Genomic DNA, 16,873 nt, shown 5'->3' with positions numbered 1-16,873 from the left:
ACTATGGGACTTAACATCTGAGGTCATCAGTCCCCTGGAACTTAGAACTACTTAAACCTAACTAACCTAAGGACATAACACACATCCATGGCCGAGGCAGGATTCGAACCTGTGACCATAGCGGTCGCACGGTTCTAGACTGAAGCGCCTAGAACAGGCGTGAAATGGACAAACTATCCGAATTTTGTCAGACTGTTTTCAATCATGTGTAAGACTATATTAACTATTTTATTCTAACGGATGACATTGAGACAGTAAATAACAAGAGGAATTACAAAACTCTCAGAATCAATATAGAGAATTCAAGTGTACAGTGGATTCAAAAGTTTGCTATAATGGCGAATAATTGCTTTCACTGACTCCTTCATGCCTATGTTTTCTCAGTCAGACAATGTTTGAAACTAGCACTAGCAAGGTAAAACATTTTTCCACAAATTGTCTAATTGGAAGTCGAAGAGAATGTTATGTAAATTACGATCACAACAAACATTATTCAAATACACTGATCATTGTAGGCATCCAACTCTTTTATTGTTTGTTACATCCGCAGTATGCAAACTGGCAACGCCACCAACACACAATACAACTAAGCTATGAAACAACTGTAGCAAAACAGAGCATCCTCGTTGCCCAAGTGGTGGATAAGACGACTAATTCGCAACATAAATGTGAATGTAAGCAGCAGTTTCTGTTGGAACGTGCTTCCTGGACCAAATAACATACATTTCCTACGTATTCAATGCGAATCATGTAGCAAATGTAATTTAAAGAACATAAAAATATCGAGTGGATTTACTAACATAATTATTAACCATTCAAGGACGTAAATCGATGATCAGATAGCTGTCAAGCGTATTCTACGGTGTTACCATTGTCCTTTAGATTAGCAGCAGGAAGAAAACGTTCGCTCAGCTGATGTGCTGAGATAAAGCTCGCGGTTCTAAGACGCCACAGCATCGTCTGCCACCACTTCGTGGGAAACGAAATACCTCAAGTATAAGCCAATGTGTTGTATTCGCGTATCTGTGACTATGACTCGGCGCTAAACTGTGGTTATGGATAGTACGTATGCTCAGATTGCGAATCTAACATCATAAATAAAGGCAATGGGAAATGAATTAGGCGTCCTTCCTCTCCATTACATCAAATATATTTTAGTTATTCTATCTTAAATGAACTGCGCAGAAAATCATTCACCACAAGTGAATCACTTTTTAGTAACACCGGATGATATTAACAGCTTGCCGGCGCGGGTTAGCAGTGCGTTCAACGGCTTCATATCGCGGACCGCGCGGCTTCTTTCGCCGTCGGTTCGAACCCTTCCCCAGGCATGGCTGTGTGTTACGTTGGGTTGGTTTAAGTAGTTTTAGGTCCAGGGGACTGATGACCTAAGCAGTTTGGTCGCATAGTTCTTAGAGCCATTTTTTGACCTTCCACGTAAATTTTCTTTACATAAACGGCTGTATCTTTAGATTTCGTTGACATAGAAGCTCACTTTTTTACACCACCAAGGGATGGTATGCCGCAGAAAGTGCGATACACTTCTGCTTATTATGTCTACCCGTACTAGAGGTAAACGGGTTTTATGGGTTGGGTAGACAGACAGACGGTCAAGAAAGTAAGACTAGTATGGTTCCATTTTTACCGATTTTGGTGACGAAATACTAACAACGAAAATAGCTACAACAATTATTAAAGATGAGGACGCATAAATAATTCCCCCTACTCTTTATTCGAAACGTTCTAGTTGCAGTCGATACATCAGCATATTAATCGTTGCTACGCTGTCGATCCAAATCACGTTTACAGGTATGCAAATAAAATCCATTTGCTTATACACGTGGTAATTCAGATCCCAGTATTAATGCCACCGCGTTTTAGAAGTACGAGCATTCCCATTGTTAGCTAGCTTAAGAAACACTTCGGCTAATGAACGTTTTCTGGCTGTGGCGAGTCTAATGGAGAATACGAAACATTGTAGAATACGTTTGGCAGCTATGTAGCCGTTTATTTCCTGGGGTGGTGCAGAATTATCCTACTAAATTTACTCGCTAATAACAGTACTTTGTTATTTCGATAAACTTCCCAAATGATTGTCACATAAGCAGTAACATAAAGGTAGAAAATTCTAGTTTTTGAGTCCAGAAAGCTCTATGCAACAGAAACTGCAGATCATTTTGCCATTTTCATTCCGAAATTGCCGGCTTATTCATGTCTGGGGAAATAATAGAGGGCTGTTGCCTGGGTTGTCTGCTAGCATAGTGAAAGGTGTTTGCTGCTGCAAGGGAGGTCTGGTTTGTTTTCGGGTCTAATCTCGATGGAGGCAAATAGACTATCAGTAAAGCAATTTTAAGAAATTCTCGCGCTCCCCAATACGTTTTATTGCTACCTTTTTTCTGTACCGGCGCCCTGTGGATGTAAATATGAAAATCTTGTAGAATTTCGTACTTGTTACTGCCTACTTTTTCCGCTTAATTGACTAGACTTGAATGATTTTTAACTGAATTTCGTTCTGAATCTTACCGCATTGCCTCATTTGCACACTTTCATGGTAGGTCCGCAACGGTAATCCAGTATGACTGGTCTGAACGTTGACACAGACCGTTTCGCGGCCAAATGCGCATAATATTTAGCTAATTCGTAACGATCTGGGGTACTTTGTCTTACTAAAACAGTTATGTTATTTCGATAAGCTGAAATACATTTTTATTAGTACAGTTCATACTAATTAGCGTTTCTTCTTTCATTTATATCTTTTATTTACGTGTTGTGTTTAACACACTAATCAGCATTAATATAGCCTTACACATGATTGAAAACAGTCTGACAAAGTTCGGATAGTTTATCAATTTCACGCCTGTGCATAGTAAGTTGGTAGCACTTCGCCGCCTTGCCTGATATGCTGTGTAGCAGACTTTAGAGCAGTGCGGATCAGCATAACGAAAAGGCGAGGGGTCTCGCTCGTTTTGTCCACGGCTGTACATGCCATGGATCGTCAAGCGAGAAACCTAGTGCAGTTGGTCATTGCACTGGAGTGGCATGGCTCGGTATCACTTACGGTAACTTCTGGCACCTCATTCACTTTCTTCCTACACATCTCGCAGGAGTCTGCGCTACGACTGGTGGTTATTCAGGCTTTTAGCAGTTGGTCACATTAATGTGACTGGACAGTGTATTACCACACTCTGGTGAAATTGTATTTTCGATTTACGTTATTTATCATTTCTATTATTAAGTTCTGCAGGAAATTAAATTGCATTATCAGCTATATATATACTTAAAACTTGACAGAACCGGGTGTAATTACATTAGGTCTTCAGACATGGCGTCATAGGACACAAGATGCCCTCGTACTACAGGTAACGCAAAAATTTGTTTTTGATCAAAACTGTCGTCAGGGTGTGCGCCCATTTAGTATTGTACCTTGGCATGCTATTTCTTTTTTTAAACTGATAATTTTTACTGAGGACTTCACAAATTATTAATAACCTATTTGAATTCCGTTTTGTTTTCTGCTTACAGAGGATGACAAGAAAAGAAGGAGGAGAGAAGTGTGGCCCGGAGAGCATTTCGTTGCTGAGGGTAAGTATACAAGATTATAAATATTTATTGGATTTACGCTGTAGAACAGTGGCGAAGCATCCATTAAGTCTAAGGCTGAGCCTACCCAAAAACTACCAAAGTAATTCGTCCAAACTGAATTTAATCCGATCTGATCACGTACCCTTGCAAATGTTTTAAAATATTGTACGTTTGAACTTAGTATATGCACCTGCCGGTATAATCCACCACTGCACTAGCTTCGTAACCAATAGCAGATCGGATATCCGTGCTTGTTGCGAGCATTCGCAGTAATCCCATTTATTTTAAGAGGTAGATTGAGGTTTCTACAGCGTGCATACGGTTTTTAAAAGCTGGCGTTTGATTTGTTTCTAATTCTCGCCAGCAGGTGGACACACGCGTAAGTGGATTGACAAGTCATTCAGGAGTACCCTAACAAATAGCTCTATTTCGCATCGTCTAGAATACTAGCAGCAAGTTGGGCAGAATGAGAAACCTTCAACTCTTAATTTAATTGTTTATTTTAAACACAAAGAACAAGAGTATATTCATAATTCATTGGGAATAAATGTGAATGTATCATTGGATGTTGTATCACGATGACGGGAACTAGCTTATGTATTTTCATTTTCCCTCCGATTGAAAATTAATAGCCTTAATTATTTCAAAGTTCGGTAGTTCCTTAGCGTGTATGCAGGCTTTCATATCAACAGCAGTAGGCGTGTTTATGGTGAAACCTGGAACATGAATTTTGTAGTTAAAATGTAGTAAGTAGTGTAGTGAAGTATATTTCGTTGTGTCCTGTCACGTGTGAGGTGTCATCGTCAGTTCGTCTTGTCATTGTGTTGTCAAAAAGGAAAACTGTAAGTTGTCTAATATTTAAATAATTATCTTGTAGCGTGTGGTATTGCTGACTACCTCAAACTGCCACGGACGCGTTTATTTCATCACAAGATCCACTGAATTTCTTAACTGAAAACCCTGTGTTCTTCCCCCGTCTTTCGTTAGAAGATAAACTACTGGTAAAAGAACAAAAGCCGACGCCCACTGTATCTGTTACAAAAATCTTATGGAAAATTTGTAAGACATTTCCAAAAACAACGGTACAATTAAAAACGGTAGTTAAGTAGTAGCGTTGTAAGGAACAAGCCTTTCTTTTCTTTTTTTTTCCTGTCTAATGTTTGGAATGGATAATGAAGGTATCGAATAGCGTAAGTGGGGAGTAGGCGAAAAGAGTCCTCAAAATTACCTTTCGGAAGTTGTTAAATACAGAATTAAGAGACTTATTTCGATTATCTGCTTTTTAACTCGGAAAGAGTTAGCTCTTCGTGGTCATAACGAATCTGAGGTATCAGTAAATACAGGAAATTATTTAGAACTTTTGTATTTCGTGACAGAAGAAGAACGATATATGAAAGATCATTTAGCATCTGATGGAGATTTGAATCAAGATAAACAGATCGAATTAATAGTTTGTATACGGATGTTGTTAAAGAACAAATTTCAAGTGAGGTTAAAAATAGTCCATTTATACCAGTAGAAGCTGACGAAACAACGAATGTCTCAAATAGAGGTCAAATGAGTGCAGGTTTTCGTTTTTCAAATAACGAATCGGGAGAAATACAAGAAAGATTCGTAGGGTTTTATGACGTATCCAGTTGCCAGAGTGCACAGGCATAGTCACTGTATAAATTCAGCAGGATCATCTAAAATAAATTTTAGTGAAACAGAAGCAAGTCTTCGGGAACTGAGAAGGTTAGCATTCGAATTAATCGTAACAGTAGTAGTAAACATGGAAACTAGATTCCAGCAATTTCATGAAACAGATTTTGCAGACTTTTAAATGAGAAAAACTTCTCAGGTAATATTAGGGCAAACAATTTCCCGGTGAATGAAGCCGAAAAACTACTTAAAATATATCCTTTCTTCGACTGTGAAAAACTGAAAGGAGAAGTTAATTTTATTTACTAAAGTGAGGATAAACTTTTACAGCCTCAGGGCCTCCGTAAATCCATCACAAACAGTGATTTAAAAAACGTGGGGTCTGAATGTCTGGAGTTACTGTAATTGGTTCTTGCAATTCCAGCAACTGCAGCGTCTTGCGATAGAAGCATGAGTACATTAAATGCGTTAAAACCTACCTTTGCAAAACAATGACAAATGACAGACTGTCAAACGTGGCGATTTTGGCTGTAGAGAAGGGGTCAATGAAATCTTCAACCAAACAGCAGGAGTTCATGTCTCGTGTTATCGATGTCTACGCCTAGAAAAAGGATAGGAGGATGGAGCTAATTTAGAAAAAGATGTAACGGTGAGTTACTATGCGTTATGTTTCTATTATTGTGTAGCCATTTAATATATATTTACTACAAATTCCGTAGGAGTTTCAGTCTTAGTAAAAATAATTAACTAATTTGTTTTTGAAGTGTTTTATAAGTTTTTGTTTTAAGATTCTTTTGTTTTTCGAAATTCGTAATTCTCAGGCAACCCTAAAAAAATGTACGCTTCACCACTGCTGTAGAGCCTTATCTTAGACTGGGTGATGAGGGGGAAATTGGAGAACTGAAATAAATTATCAATTTCAGAGAGCGAAAGACTCACGGAAATCCCGCTTTGCATGTACGGATACATCTGTAGGCCACAAAACAACACTACGTAATGCGGCAGACTGTGCTGTAAAATTCGATCCAGTTGCACGTACCATTATTAGTTCTGTAGTTTTCTCGAAAGACAGTGTATAATAACACAAGAAGTACATTATGATAATAAACCGACTACTAAAGTAAATGTTACTTTCATTCTGTGGTCATTCTCCAGGTGTGACAGGCGTTATTGGAGTATCTGCTGGCCACCAAATCAGTGCTATAGTTTCTGAGAATATCTATATGACTTTTTATCTGTGACACCATCGCACAGCTGTCTCATGAATCAATGCTGAGATTATTCAGCACCAGCTGTCAAACGTGTTATATGTTTACCACAACATATTTCGGGACTAGGTTACTCCATTATCAAGTGCCATAATACAAGGAAACAAATAAATACATCCCAATATCACACATACTGACAACTACGTAAATATTTTTATCGTTCTTCAGTACAACATACCTGAAAGCTTCTGTAACATTGGGAGCCGTCAAAAGTAAAACGCCAGGTGAAAACATGCTGTGTGTGGCGTTAATCTCTTCCTTGAAGTTCTCCAGTTGGCGCGTCATACTCTCATAAAGTTCAGTTGTAACCTAAGGGCTGCTGCCTCCACCTACCAAAGATAGCATTATTATATAACGCACGTATCATAGGCCCCTAAGATGCTACTGTCTTACGTCAAATCCTTGAACGATGAATGTCAAGTCCCAGCAAAGTCTATATCCAGTGCTACACTTGTTTTGTATTGTTTCATCCATACAGAAGGAGCAACATAAAATATCAATCCTAACGCTGCTAATTAGAATAAATTGCTGAATGTTTCTCGAGGAGGACATCGCTGAATTGTTTTAGTTCTCAAAACCGAACAGAATATAATTTAGACACATGGAAAGAAGTTAAAAGACTTCGTCTTCTATTACGGTGGCTTTAAAAATGTGGCATTTAAGTATAACATGATCAATAAAACCGTTTATCCAAGAATAAAAAACAATACTGACTTAGAGTTCTCTAAGGAGGAAGTAGCTGTTCCATATAAAGACTTGAAACACAATGTTCCACCTATAAAAATTACAAAAACATCCATAATGTGTTGTCACCGCAAGACACCACACTTGCTAGGTTGTAGGCTTCAAATCGGCCGCGGTCCGTCAGTACACATCAGACCCGCGAGTCGCTACTGTCGACGCTAGCAGACCGAGCGCCGGCACGCGGCTGGTCTTACGAGACAAGCTAGCGCACTGGCCAGTTCTACAGCCGACTTTAACAGGAATGGTTCACTTGTTATAGCTTCAGAGATCTCATTTGCAGAGACAATAGTTAGCATACCCTTCAGTTAAGAGTAGCTACGACCTAGCCAGGCGCCACATACAGTTTATGCGTTGACAATTGATCTACACTCCTGGAAATTGAAATAAGAACACCGTGAATTCATTGTCCCAGGAAGGGGAAACTTTATTGACACATTCCTGGGGTCAGATACATCACATGATCACACTGACAGAACCACAGGCACATAGACACAGGCAACAGAGCATGCACAATGTCGGCACTAGTACAGTGTATATCCACCTTTCGCAGCAATGCAGGCTGCTATTCTCCCATGGAGACGATCGTAGAGATTCTGGATGTAGTCCTGTGGAACCGCTTGCCATGCCATTTCCACCTGGCGCCTCAGTTGGACCAGCGTTCGTGCTGGACGTGCAGACCGCGTGAGACGACGCTTCATCCAGTCCCAAACATGCTCAATGGGGGACAGATCCGGAGATCTTGCTGGCCAGGGTAGTTGACTTACACCTTCTAGAGCACGTTAGGTGGCACGGGATACATGCGGACGTGCATTGTCCTGTTGGAACAGCAAGTTCCCTTGCCGGTCTAGGAATGGTAGAACGATGGGTTCGATGACGGTTTGGATGTAACGTGCACTATTCAGTGTCCCGTCGACGATCACCAGTGGTGTACGGCCAGTGTAGGAGATCGCTCCCCACACCATGATGCCGGGTGTTGGCCCTGTGTGCCTCGGTCGTATGCAGTCCTGATTGTGGCGCTCACCTGCACGGCGCCAAACACGCATACGACCATCATTGGCACCAAGGCAGAAGCGACTCTCATCGCTGAAGACGACACGTCCCTCCATTCACGCCTGTCGCGACACCACTGGAGGCGGGCTGCACGATGTTGGGGCGTGAGCGGAAGACGGCCTAACGGTGTGCGGGACCGTAGCCCAGCTTCATGGAGACGGTTGCGAATGGTCCTCGCCGATACCCCAGGAGCAACAGTGTCCCTAATTTGCTGGGAAGTGGCGGTGCGGTCCCCTACGGCACTGCGTAGGATCCTACGGTCTTGGCGTGCATCCGTGCGTCGCTGCAGTCCGGTCCCAGGTCGACGGGCACGTGCACCTTCCGCCGACCACTGGCGACAACATCGATGTACTGTGGAGACCTCACGCCCCACGTATTGAGCAATTCGGCGGTACGTCCACCCGGCCTCCCGCATGCCCACTATCCGCCCTCGCTCAAAGTCCGTCAGCTGCACATACGGTTCACGTCCACGCTGTCGCGGCATGCTACCAGTGTTAAAGACTGCGATGGAGCTCCGTATGCCACGGCAAACTGGCTGACATTGACGGCGGCGGTGCACAAATGCTGCGCAGCTAGCGCCATTCGACGGCCAACACCGCGGTTCCTGGTGTGTCCGCTGTGCCGTGCGTGTGATCATTGCTTGTACAGCCCTCTCGCAGTGTCCGGAGCAAGTATGGTGGGTCTGACACACCGGTGTCAACGTCTTCTTTTTTCCATTTCCAGGAGTGTATATGTGTGAAGCAATCAGAATTGTAAAGAAGTATTCGCAGTTCAATCTATAAATGCACCTGGAAATATTATTGTACAAAGTCAACATCGACGTTCACCGCTGATGCTGAATTAAAGTTAAGTATTTACTGGTATTCCTATCTACTTACTTTCTAATCACCTAAGATGTTCCAGATAAATCCCGTCAAGTATAGTTCACTGATCCTCACCTCAGCCTACGTGATCAACGCGTGCTATAATGGCCACACCTCGTGATCAGACTAAGAGTCAAATTGCGTGACACAGCCGGGTCACTCTTTTTCCATGAGACCCATATTTCCGCCTCATACATAGCATATAATCTAACGACAACCAAAACTAATGCAGATAATTTAAATATGTCGAGAGAAGGACAATGTAATTTAGCATATAAGGCAAACGGAGTAATTAAAACTGAATAATCAGATCAAGTATCAATCGGGGGGGGGGGGGGGGGTGAGAAGAGAAACCCAAGTTTTGAAACAAGTTAATCAGAAGCTGAAAGAAAATGTACCGTTGGTGTTGAAAGGGACCAGATGGAACTTAGCTATCATTATGAAACGAGATGATTACTTTGATAAAGTCAGTAGTTCCTTTTTCGAAAATGGAATCATAGAATCTAAATTTGTCTATACTGGTAGGTTTCAAGAAGAGATTAAGAAACGCTTAATAGAAACTCAGTTATTGTTTACTAAAATAGAAATAGAAGACCCGATGGCAGCACGGGACCAGGAGTAAAATTAATTAAGCGGTTAAGTGAGACGCTTCGTTATAGTGGAACCTTCTGGGTTAAAAGTAGTAGAAAGGTGCCACAAATGACATAAGAGTGCAGTTAAATGCATGTGCATGGTCGGCTTCATTAGGTGTAAGTAATCTGTTTGTATATGCGCCAGTTGAGGATACGATAGACATAGAAAACAACTTACGTGAGCATGGTAAAATATTTGATGCTGAAATTGACGAATTTAGAGGATTATTAAACATTCTCTTCTCGTTCAACTATTTTAAGTTTAATAGTATGTTTTGCGCACAGGGGAATCGCTTAGCAGAGGGCTTTGTGCATTAGCAGACAAATATCAGACTTGCTCTAGAACGCATATGAAATTTGAGCATTATCAGGGCAGATGTAAAACTTTTTCTTAAACACATATGAAACAGCTTTTTTAAAGTAAAATGTTATGTAAAGAGCTAAAGTATACGTTGACGATGTACTTATAGTTATTAAGGTTCCGAGGCAGAAATAAATAAACTGCCGAGTGACCTTAACGATATGTATAAGAATATAATATTTATAGAAGACCATGAGCAACAAATATTTTTAAATTACCTTGATTTGATGATCGAGAAAAAGGCTAATAAGTTTGAGATAAAAATATTTAGGAAATACATTTTCACAGGTGCAGTAACTCATAAGAATGCATTCAACCCCCATAGACATATATTAGCGTCCTTCAAAAGTGCTGTGCACAAGGAACAAGGATGAAAAAATGAAAAAACTTGGCCCAATAGCTCTAAACAATGGCTGTGATGCGTATTTAATACATAATGTTGATGCAGGGATAGGGCACAGGAACCAACAAAATGAGAAAGATCGACAGAAATATAGAGTCTTGCAATAGTAGAGAATTATCTCATTAAAATTGGCAAGGGTACTTAACAACAAAGGGGTTAAAACTGAATTCAGGATGGACAGCAAAGGCTGAAGTATGAAATTGGCACAAGGGAGACCTGGATAGGAAAATAAGCAGGAATTTATAAAATAAATTGTCTGGATTGTGAAATGAAGTTCTTAGGGCAAACAGGACGAAATTTTAAATTATGATTCAAAGAGTTTAATAATACAGAGATTGGCTCGTAGGCAGTCGCGAAGGGCCTCAAGAGTAAGCAGCTTTCGTGGGGTAACATTGCTGACAGTAAGAGCGTACTGCACTTTGAGGATAAAGGGTGGTTTCTATCAAATTTAGAGGAAACTGAGATTTTTTTGCGCCTGAAGAGAGGGCATTCGTCAGCATATTAAATGAGAAGACAGAAGTGTCAAAGGGTCAGTTCTGGGCCCACCATAGCAACGTTCCCACTGACAAGCGGTCACCAACTTATTATTATTAGCAGCGTTAGGTTCCATATTTTCTGTTGGTAATGTTATATAGATGCACACATTGCAACATAGATGTAGTATTGATTTTTACGTTTGTAGAGCTTGACATTTATGGTTCAAAGTTTTTACTATAGGCAAGGGTATCGCTATGGGCTGTGATACAAGCATTATAGGCTAGTACTGTCTTTGGTAGGTGAAAGGAGCCACCTTTAGTTTACAACTGAGCCTCGTGAGAGAATGATGAAGCAACATGAGACGATCAAAGAAGAGTTTTACGTTTGACAATGCATGTTTGCGCCTAACGTTTTACTTTTGACGACGCCTGATGGCATAGAAGCTTTAATCGTATGTGCTACTACAGGACAATATAAATATTTACCTAATTGTATACCTAGTATTGGATGTATTGATTGGTCTTTTTGTTTTATAGCACTGCATAATGGAATAACGTAGTCCCGAAACAAGCTGTGGTCAATATATCATAGTTCGTAGACAGGTGCGTAACATTCTCAGTACTGTAAAACGTTTATTGAAGCCAGACGGCAAAAACGCTTGACACTCTTGCTGCCATCCAGGTACTGCTAATAGTATTCAATCTGCAGTTTCATCCACTTTGTCACCGACTGACCAACTTTCGGAAGAATCACTTCACCATATTGTTTTATGCATCTCATTCACGGCAGGTATCTGCAGGTCCGTCTCTTCTGTGCCTCTTCCTTATTCCGTTGGTAATCCCTTCCGCTGTTATTGTCATCTACTATTCCAAGCCTTCTTCTTCCAGTTCTACTACCACTCTTCCCTGAAAACTTTTCTCTGATGAATCTTCGTTACAGGCAATTTCTTTGCAGTATATGTTCCTGCGAAGGAGTTTTCCTCATTCTTATAATTTATTCGTCCAAGGTTTCTTCAAAATATTTGTAATAGCTATAATTGAAAAGACAACTGATGCAGATTTATGGGGATAGCAAATGTAGCGTAATTATGCACCTTACCACTGTCTGCATATTTCTGCATTCGAAAAATAATAGTGAGATCAGCAACAAACGTTTGTTTAGCGAAAGATGTAAGTGAAAAGATTCATTGAAGGTATTTTAGTCTAACTCTTTACAAATGCAGCTGACTAATTTCATTTATTGGATTTTAAAATTCATATGGTTCCTTTAGACAAATGCACTACTATTTTATAATACTTCAGTACGAATGTGAGTTTGGGCCACATATAGTTCGGTAGCGCGTAAATATAAACAATACAAGGCTGCAAGACATTACAATTTCACATTTGGGCCTCTATTAACGTACGTCGAAAATCTCTCCCTATCATTTTTGTTCCATTTTATTTTGTTAAGAAGTTAGATAATGAACAAGAATGGCTACCAAGTATATTACTACCGGATCAAGAAACCATTTACGGAAATCGAGTATTTTCATACAGCAAAACATGAGGAAAATACGCTGGTGTGCCAAACGTAAGGACGAAAGTAACTTTTGCACGATGTGTCATTGCCAAGTAACATAGCTTGATAAAACTTCGAATATACAAACAAAGAAATGCTATGGTACAGAAGGTACACAATGAGACGAATAGAAATGACAATTTTATTGAAAGAAGAATGTGATTTAAGACGAGGATACGAGCAGGGCAGTTCAAAATGGTTCAAATGGCTCTGAGCACTATGCGACTTAACTTCGGAGGTCATCAGTCGCCTAGAACTTAGAACTAATTAAACCTAACTAACCTGAGGACATCACACACATCCATGCCCGAGGCAGGATTCGAACCTGCGACCGTAGCGGTCGCTCGGCTCCAGACTGTAGCGCCCAGAACCGCACGGCCACTCTGGCCGGCTCAGGGCAGTTCATTCGCCGAATATCCTCTCGTAGCAAGATCTCCACCAGCTGCGCTCTTCGATTCGGTCGTTCAGTGTCTTCGATAAAAATTTAGTCAGGGCTGAAAACACCCCTGAAAAGACGCGCAAAGAGGATTACGATTTCACTATAAAGTTGACTGTTGACTATATCGTGTTCAATGTTTGGAAGTCAGTACGTCCGTGCAGCATTATGCAAACACACACCATAGGACTTGGACCACCAAAACGATAATGTTTAACAGTGTTCCTGGGTGCACTACGTTCTCCCATCTCTCGCCATGTAGCGGTACGTCCAGAATCACTATTCAGACTGAATCTGCTCCCATCCGAGAAGAGTACTCGACCCTGCTCTTCGCTGATCTAGTCCCAGTGCTCTTGGCACCATCGCAAAAGACACTGCCCATGTACGGGTGTCGACGGAACGCAAAATACTAGTCGTCGTACAGAGAGACCACAGCATGCAGTCGCCGTGCCACTGTAGAGTGTGAGATTGCGTGCCTTGCAGTCCAGTTAAATGTAGCTACAATTTCAACCGGTGTTTTATATGGGTCCTTTCTTGCCTGTTGCACAGTGCAGCGGTCATCTAATGCCGTAGCTGACTGTGATCGACTACCCCTCTCCTTCGGACAGCATTTCCTGTGGTTCGTAACGCTCCCCATCCACGTGAAACAATGCTGTGAGTCTTATCACATTCCTGGGCTACCCTCGTCAAACCTCGACTTTCCTGATTCTCGACGATTCTTCCTTTTGTGACGTCATCCGAATTTGGCCTCCAGGCCATGTGTTGGAGAACACCACTACAGTGGATAGAAATTGCTCGGTGACTAGCACTCACTGTTGATTCCTGTTCCTTGAACTGCCTCGTGTTGCGGGACGAACCTCATTTGGCGCTATAGTCATGCTGATCTGACGCCATGTGATGCCAAACTTTCTGTGGACGACTAGGGGCTTCTAGCAACATTCTCCACACTTGCTTTCTTGTCTATGAGTAATTAATATGTTACTTCATCTAGGTCGTCCTTACCTTTTGGTTGATCGTGAAGTGAAGATCTCGTCAGCAATATCAAGATCAAAGAAAACAATAATCACTTCATTTGTTTTATTTAGGTCCATAGACGAAAAATTTTGCTTTTAATTTTGACACGAATGAATTTATAAACTACATCACTCACGTTCGCTTCATGTATGTTAAGTCTTTCCAGGGATTGCTAACATGGAATGTATTTTCGTTGAATTATCTTGTCGTAGACGACATATTACTTCAAGAAAACACCTGAGCGAATAGGTTAAGAACCTGTACATTTTCCTGCTATCTCTTATGGTCTCTTAGTAAAACTGTATACATTAAACTATTACTCCGAAAACTACTGCGAGGACTACATTAATTACATAAGCTGCATTCTAAAAAGAGTTTCTAGTGCAACCATCAATTTCACAATTCTGAAAGTATAAAATTTCTTTATCCATGGAAAACGTATCTGCAAAGCAACATATCAATACCATGTGTTTCGATAAAAGCATGCAGTCCGTCTGACAATGAATGTATAAATTCGAAACCTGTAACGGTGATTTTACTGTAATGTATACCAAAAATTGCTTGTGACGTACCTTCGTCAATGGACCTTGTGATATTCTATTCCAAACTCATTTTTTTTTGCTGATGTATGACGTAACAGAAGGTATTTAGATGGAAATGAATGACTTAACGAATCAGCCAAATCACGAGAATCTTGGTTCTTTAAAGTTATTTGTTACATAGTAAATATACTGACTGACGAAAAAGTGAACTTCCAGAAGAGGAGGAGAAAACGAAATGAATGTTCAAAAGTTGAGAGAGAGTAAGTGAAGCTATTTACAAAGAGCTTGGCAGTATGAGTTCCCTTAGAAGTATGAGATAGTATCCCATAGATGGAAGGACTGATTTGGTTCAGAAGAGTGTCTTAAAGCCGTTGTGTCCTCACCTTAGGCAAGCTGTTCCACAACTGTTGTAGCGTGCCCTTGATTCCTGGATACTGGCGCTAGGGCAGAGATGATTTCAGAGCTAATGCCACACATGTTCTTCAGGGACAGATAAGTTTGGTAGGCACGAGCGTACCTCAACATCATACACACAGTTCCTAAAGACATGCGGGGGAGCATTGTCCTGTTCAAAAATGGCACCAGGATTGACGCGCGAAATAAACCACATGAGAAGGCAGGATGTCCTTTGTGGCATAAGGGTGCCCTCAGCCACTACCAGTCGTTGCCTGAAGCCATACTTGATGGATCTCCACACCATGAGGACATGGGTAATAGCGCTGTGTCTTTCCAAAAATATTTGAAGAATGGGACCTCTCTCCAGGTCGGCCATATTCGCCGATGATAGTCTCCAATATGGTACAGAAACGAGATTCATCACTGAAGACAATGCGTTGCCATTCGTCAACAGACCATGCTTCCTGGTGACGGCACCACTACAAATGCAGCCATTAGTGTTGAGGTATTAATGGCAGCCTATGCGTGGACGGTAATTTCACTCTCTGACCAATGGTGCAGGACCTCACACAATGTGGCAGGCGATGATCTGAGGTGTTTACAGTGTGTTCGGTGCGGAATAAAGCATGGTCGACCGGAGCCTTGACGACGAGTTACCATGTTACCACACCGTCCAACATCGGGCCACTGTCACATGTGAATACACCACAAAATTGGGTATTGTACAATTCAGCCAGACTGCCAAATAGGATGCCACTATGAGACCCCTTTCAAACACTGTCAGGTGCTGATAACGTTGACTCACACAGATGTACGGCATTTCTGTCACCTTCACAGCGCCCACTGAACCTATGACGCTGTTCACGCTCCTTACATGCCCTACCAGATCTCATAACAACACTAAACACAAACAACTCTAACACAATCTAGTTGCTGTGCTACATGTCACAGAGGACTGCAAATCTAATCATTTACATATCTGTCGATGGTGTGTACATGTAGAAAGTCACACTAAATCCAACCATGTCTTCTGGGTGCCTCAGTTTTTTTTTTTTTTTTTTTTTTTTTTTTTTTTTTTTTTTTTTTTGTCAGCGGGTGTACAACAGTGACCAATACATTTCATGCAGGCACAGGGAGTCAGTCTGTTGCACAGCAAATGGTTCAAATGGCTCTGAGCACTATGGGACTTAACATTTGAGGTCATCAGTCCCCTATAACTTAGAACTACTTAAACCTAACTAACCTAAGGACATCACACACATCCATGCCCGAGGCAGGATCCGAACCTACGACCGTAGCGGTCGCGCGGTTCCAGACTGAAGCGCCTAGAACCGCTCGGCCACGCCGGCCGACTGTTGCACAGCAGAATAGTAGTTAAGTGAGGAATAAATTTTGGCGAAAGTGAATGGCACGGTGCTAAGAGGAGCACGCCCGTCAAGTATGCATCATGGCAAACAAGCAGGGAGCTTATTGCTTCAGACTGTGTGTGTGTGTGTGTGTGTGTGTGTGTGTGTGTGTGTGTGTGTGTGTGTGAGAGAGAGAGAGAGAGAGAGAGAGAGAGAGAGACTCAGGAACATCTGATTCAGCATGTTGACTACAGTGCAGGGCAGAGACAACCCTATTTTGTCAATGAGGCTACTACACCCAGAGTCGGCGTGAGAACGCCTTTCAGTCCGCTAAAGCTTTGCATTAGTGAACGCGCTTCAGCTCTGAAACTAAACACTAGGTCAGCCAGGAACGCTGACAGGCTCGTAAAACGGGAGCACATTCGGTCACCAGTCATTAACTTTCATATAAGCATTTCTTTACTTTCACTCATGCTGAGAGGCTGGTCACTCCATCTGTATCACTGATACCAATGGAAAGCCAGATATGCAAGCTGTGTTCCTGTAAATCGCACCCAT

At 41.5% G+C, this 16,873-nt stretch overlaps 1 protein-coding gene across 1 annotated transcript in view; it reads left to right on the top strand.

Annotated features, from left to right (window-relative positions):
* Positions 1–3,546: 3,546 nt before the first annotated feature.
* Positions 3,547–16,873, top strand: part of LOC124723046 — a 401,647-nt gene continuing 388,320 nt past the window's right edge. Inside the window, exon 1 of the mRNA XM_047248226.1 lies at positions 3,547–3,582. The gene's annotated coding sequence lies outside the window, so the exon portion shown is untranslated. The remainder of the gene's footprint in view (positions 3,583–16,873) is intronic.

Source organism: Schistocerca piceifrons, chromosome X (assembly GCF_021461385.2).
Source record: "Schistocerca piceifrons isolate TAMUIC-IGC-003096 chromosome X, iqSchPice1.1, whole genome shotgun sequence".
Lineage (NCBI taxonomy): Eukaryota > Metazoa > Arthropoda > Insecta > Orthoptera > Acrididae > Schistocerca > Schistocerca piceifrons.
The sequence above is the reverse complement of the archived record's forward strand: the minus strand, read 5'-3'. Positions and strand labels throughout refer to the sequence as shown.